Source organism: Eriocheir sinensis, unplaced genomic scaffold, assembly GCF_024679095.1.
Source record: "Eriocheir sinensis breed Jianghai 21 unplaced genomic scaffold, ASM2467909v1 Scaffold960, whole genome shotgun sequence".
Taxonomy (NCBI): Eukaryota; Metazoa; Arthropoda; class Malacostraca; order Decapoda; family Varunidae; genus Eriocheir; species Eriocheir sinensis.
Window position 1 is genome coordinate 142501 of NW_026112342.1, and position 6512 is coordinate 149012.

Here is a 6512-nt window from a genome sequence, read left to right on the forward strand (position 1 = left end):
ATTATTATTATTATTATTATTATTATTATTATTATCAATATAATTTTATTATTTTTATTATGATTACCTTAATGTGTAATGTTGAATATTTGTGTGTATTTCCTGACATCATCATGACTGTTACTATTGCCACTAACATTACTATTGTTCATATGTATTTCCTGACATCATCACGACTGTTGCTATTGCCACTAACATTACTATTGTTCATATGTATTTCCTGACATCGTCACGACTGTTACTATTGCCACTAACATTGTTATCACTGCTAACATCACTACAGTCGGTTCCTTCCACCCGTCCACTGCCGAGCGCGATTGCTTGAAAATCAACTGTTGTGATAAATATTCAAGTTATTTTTACAATAATATATTTGACTGTTTATGTACACAAAACCATCAGACCCAAACATGCCATAACATGCCGTATGGGTCACACACGCACACACGCACACACGCCTGTATCGAACACCACAGGCAGACCACACTCGAGCCAACACTGGCCTCCTGTATGCCTGCAATCCATCTCATTTCAGGTACATACAAAGGCACCTGGCTCTCTAAGAGTGAATAACAAGTATTTTATAAGTCATTGCGTGTAATTCACACAGGCAATACTCGAAATAGCCTTGCACCGGAAGAATATTTCATGCCATTTACTACATTATTGATGTGCTTTGTAAGCAAGAAACCATTGCACCTCCATAGCCAGATGTCTTTTTTCTGTTCCCGATACGAGATAAATAACGGGTGTTCAAAAGGCCTTTGTTCGTTCGAGTATGGTCTGTTTTTTTATCTCAACAGTTGATGTTCGTCCAATGACGTAACGCAGCGCACTCAGCCGCCCCGAGCTGCATCCTTCCCTCCCTCTCCCTGACTAATCCTTCCCTCCATTGGACGTGCCGGGTTCCTGCCTCCCGAGACGCGAGCCTCGCCGCTGGTCTTGGTACAGCAGTGCTGGCGGCGTGGCAAGGCAAGTCGATCACGTCCTTCTTAGTACTCGTTGGAGCATCCTCCAGAACTGTAGGGTTTTCCGGAGTGCTGAGTTCTTTACGGCCGACCACAGACTTGTTGCAAATCCAAGGATACGCATCACGTCCAAATTTTTTTTTGTAAGAAGCAACTTCCCACGGGTAACCCTACAGAGGTACAGTCATGGCCACTGCCATGACTATAGCCTACCAAGCTGTGTGTGTGTGTGTGTGTGTGTGTGTGTGTGTGTGTGTGTGTGTGTGTGTGTGTGTATTTTGATGCACATGTGACCGTTTGCGCAGTGTTGGCTGTGTGTGTGTGTGTGTGTGTGTGTGTGTGTGTGTGTGTGTGTGTGTGTGTGTGTGTGTGTGTGTGTGTGTGTGTGAGAGAGAGAGAGAGAGAGAGAGAGAGAGAGAGAGAGAGAGAGAGAGAGAGAGAGAGAGAGAGAGAGAGAATGAAGAGGAGGAAGAGGAGGAGGAGGAGGAGGAAACATGGAAACATGGAATGGCAGGCAACAGAAAGCTTATTAGCTTATTAGGCTACGAGGTTGCCTGCTGTAGAGTCGTGATCTGCAAGAGGAGGAGGAGGAGGAGGAGGAGGAGAAGGAGAGAGAGAGAGAGAGAGAGAGAGAATCACAATGACGAAAAAAAATATATAAATTAAGAAAAATATGAGATAGACTGAGAAAGAGGATGAGGAAGAGGCAGAGCAGAGGAGTAGACGAAGAAAGGAGGAGGAGGAAGAAGACGAGGAGTAAAACACACACACACACACACACACACACACACACACACACACACACACACACACACACACACACACACACACAGGTAAATAGATAGATAAATAAGTTTATTGACCATTACATACAATAAGTTAATTATAAAACAGTTATACAACATTTGGTCCATTATCAATAACTCTAAAACAACCGATGAAATAAAATATAAGCACATCAAACGCAATACATGAAACAAACACCGAAACTCACTCAACTTCACCTCCTCAACTCCCACACAAATACTACATCTTAAAACACATAGAGCACATAAAAGAGTCATAAAACGCAAAGCACTGGACACAAAAACGTAAAAACAACAGAATTTCAAGAAGTAAAGCCTAAACGTTTAGAGAATATAAAATACACGCCAGGAGAACACATACAAAAAGCTAAAACGTTTAGAACCCTATGTAGAGCATAACACGATACACATGAAACAGAAAGCCAAGAAAATAACTCTTACACACATACTTTACCTAAAACACACAAAGCACATAAGGGACATTCCTAAAACACAGCACAGGACAAAAAAAAAAAACGAAAAACATTAAGAGCATTTCAAGAAGTAAAGCCTAAAGAAGTTAAAACTCAAAAACACAAAACACTGTACATAAGAACGTCCAACAACACAAGCATTTGAAGAAGTGAAGCCCAATCAAGCAAAGACAAAAAAAAAACATACAAGACTGTTTGGAACACTTGGTACACATGACACAATCAGGATACACTTGAAGCATCAAGTACGTAATAAATCAAACCGCTAGTTCTTAAGTTCTTAACAAAATAAGATTCATTGAAAGTAATAATAAGATTGTTTGAAGAAATGTGACTTTACACGAGGCAGGCGATGGAAAGGAAATTGTTTTGGGTGTCATTACTGTGAAGGTTCCAACATGTACCATTTTGGTTTTAGGAATGGCTTGGGAACTTGTGATGCTCTCTTGGTGTCGATACATTCAATCTTCTCTCGATTATGGACATAAGTCTCGGCTTATTTCTTTGGATTTTAGTTCAGCCTTTGATGTGGCAAATCACAAGGCATTGTTGTTTAGTTTATTTACTAGTGATATGTGGGGTGGCATATCCTCCAAAATGTTGGCATATGCTGATGACACATCACTTTATACTACCATCTCCTCCCCCAACACAGAGCATCAGCAGCCAGTGGTTTGGAAGAGGTTGTCTCCAGAATTCATTCTTGGTGTACTCAGTGGGGGATGAAGTTGAATCCTTTGAAATCCCAGGATCTTATTATTAGCAGATCCAGAGGTCTCTTCTTCCTCGCCACCCTGATGTTGTTTTTTTTAACAATATTGCGATTAAGAATTGTAAGTCTTTAAAGCTATTGGGGGTCTTTTTCGCAAGTGCAAAAAGATATTTTCTGACGACAGCGTTGTATTAAAATCCTTTTATTAATTTTTATTGCCTCATTTTGAGTAGTGCTCCCCTGTTTTCCTCTCTGCTGCAGACTCTCATATGAAGCTCTTGGACCGGTTGTTTATTCAGATCAAGTTTTTGCTGCCTAATCTAGATATTAATCTTGAACATCGCCGCATTGTTGGCTCTCTTACTCTGTTGTATAAGATCTTTAACAATCATAATCATCCTTTACATTATAAACTTTCTCTGTCTTTTCTTTAGTCTCGTTTCACTATTTTTTTTTACAGCAAGGAGACAGCTCAAGGGCACAAAAAAGGAAACAATAATAAAAAAGCCCGCTACTCGCTGCTGCTAAAAAGAATCCAAAGAGGTGGCCGAAAGAGGGGTCAATTACGGGAGGAGAGGTGTCCTGATACCCTCCTCTTGAAAGAGTTCAAGTCGTAGGCAGAAGGAAATACATGTAGTGTATTATGAGCAGGAGTGAATGAATTGTGAGGCATCAGATTAGTGGAGTAACGACAGCGGGAGAGCGGCTTGTAAACAGAGAGATAATAAATGTGCGGCAGAGCACGGGCCTTTAATGACGCCTGTAGCCAAGTTCTGAGGGCATGGACCAACACAACAAATGGCGACGAGGCTGTTGAATACTTGGTGATCAACGAGGACGCCAAGACTTGCAGCTGCTGAGTGGGAACACCACGAGAGAGAGACGAGAAGAGACGAAGCACCGCCCGGCACCCGGCACGATGACGGGTGTGGCAGTCAACGTTCCCCCTGTCGAGAAGTTTACCCTGGAGGATTCTTCTAATGTAGGACAAAGGTGGAAAAAGTGGAAGAAGTCCTTTAATATATATATGGCTGCTAGTGGCGTCACAGTCGATGGCCAGAAGAGAGCCTTGTCGCTGCACCTAGCAGGCCCGGAGGTGCTGGATATTTTTGAAGCCCTAGAGGTTGGTGGGAACACATTCAAGAGTGCAGAGAAAGGCCTGGATGAGTATTTTGTTAACAAGAAGAATGTAGCATTTGAAAGACATGTATTCCGCCAGGCAGCGCAGCCTGTGGTTGTCTCCCACAGAGACAACTCGATGAGCAGGACCAGCATCTGGCTAACGTGCCACGTGCCCGTATAGCCGGAGTTGGCGTTGACGGACTATGCAGGCAATATATGTCGAATCAGTCTCACGGAGAAATCGCCGGTTTGACACAAATTCATTCCAGCGATATCCCATGATTCTGTGAAGACATTTATTACCAAAGGCATCAATCCGCCTCTCCCAGTCCCCATTTAGTGTCCATGTCTCACAGCCATAAAGTAAGACAAGAAGCACAGCGGACTTGAAGATCCGGATGTTTGTCCTGCACAAGTGTCGACAACGCCATACTCGTGCTGAGCAAGTCCATAACACCGTGGCCCAAGCCAATCCGCCGTAAGACTTCCAGGCGAGACTCACCATTGTTCTGGTCTACTCTACTGTCACAGGTTAGAAACCGTGACTAGATATTCTCTCTCATATGTTGGTCAGCATATGGCTGAATGGATAGCGTAACGGCGCCGCGTTCAGGACGACGCGAGTTCAATCCCCGCCCGGAACCACCAAGCTGGGATTTTTCAGCCGCCGCCGAGTGGCTTAAAAATACCCACATGCTGTCCAGAAGATCACCTATCAACCCGGACTCTAGATTCTAGGATTAAAGATGAGCTCTGGGAGGGCAGCATGAGCCAATGCAAGATGGCGCCACTATAAACACTCGCCTGCGCCAGAACGGGCTGGGCCGACCATCAGGCCCCACCGGGAAAAAGCCTTGGGCCGACCATCAGGATCCACCGGGAAGAAGCCTACCGGCGCAATAGGCCACGGCGTAAAAATATAAAAAAAAAAATCGAGACTATGGATAACTTCATAACTAGATTGCGTCAGCTCAGTGTGTCATGTGAGTACCAAGCTGATCAAAAGAATGACGTCATCAGAGATCAAGTAATAGAGAAGTGTAGGTCTCAAAGGCTAGGAGTTAGGTTATTAAGAGAGAAAGACATAACCTTGGAGAAAATTCAGGAGATGGCAAAACTACATGAAGCAGCTGAAACACAAGCAAGACAAATAGAGAGTGATGCAGCAGTATCAAGCCCACAGTCAGTCAACAGGATTTATACACAAGGTGCCAGTACAGGAGGAAGAGGAGAAGACAGAAGACGAGGGTCACTGGGCAGAGGAAGGTCACCAGGTCACACACTTGGCAGAGGAAGGTCAACGGGTCACACTCACCACTCGCTGAACACAGGACCATGTTGGAGGTGTGGCAGGACGGGACATTATAATGACGACTGCACTGTAGCAAGAGACAAGGAGTGCGTCAAGTGTCACAAGAAGGGACATCTTGCGGCAGTGTGCAAGAGCCGGAACCAAGAAGAAGGACTGGAGGCAAGACCTCAAGAAAGAAGAGACAGAGGAGGCACGGAAGGTGTTAAGAAGAACCAGGAGTCGTGCAGAGCCAACAGCACCTACAGACCAGGAAGAGAACACAGGAATAAGCTAATTTTGTACAAGAGTATGATGTGATTTCGGATGAGTCTAATGAAAGTGAATGTGTTGAAGGAATGAGAAGAGGCTGTGACGCAAGTGACTTACCAATGCTAAAATTAGGAATAAATGGAGTTCCCGTAGAATGTCTAGTTGATTCAGGGGCATCATGTAATGTTGTAAGTGAGGCTACAGTTCAGGACTTTGCAGAGGATGTTACCAACAGACAAACAGTTCTTTCCATATGGTGTGAACACCCCATTGGATGTCAAAGGTGTATTTTCAGCATAGCTAAGCCGTAGGGACAAGGAGATGGTTGCTGAATTTGTTGTGGTTAAAGGTAGGAGTGTACCATTGATTGGAGCTAAAACTGGTAGAAGACTTGGAGTGATGAAAGCTGGTGACTTACAAGATGATGCAGTTAACATGTTAGGTAAGCCTTAGGGATTTGAGTATTTGCAACATAAGTATGAGAAATGTTTTAAAGGATTGGGTAAACTCACTCAGTACCAGCTAAAGTTTCATATTGATGAGAATGTGAAGCCAATAGCACAGACAGTCAGAAGAGAACCATTTAATCTTAGACAAGGGATTGAGAAAAGAAATGAAGGAATTACAGGATTTAGACATTATTGAACCAGTAGAAGGACCAACATCTTGGGTATCGCCACCAGTAGCTGTACCAAAGTCTGGGAATTTGAGTGATATAAGATTGTGTTTAGACATGAGAAGAGTTAATGAAGCTGTTTTGAGAACAAGGCACCCTATACTTACTATCGATGAACTTTTACTAGACATGAACGGTGCCCAAATATTTTCAAAGTTGGACCTTAAGTGGGATTTTCATCAGATTGAGTTTGC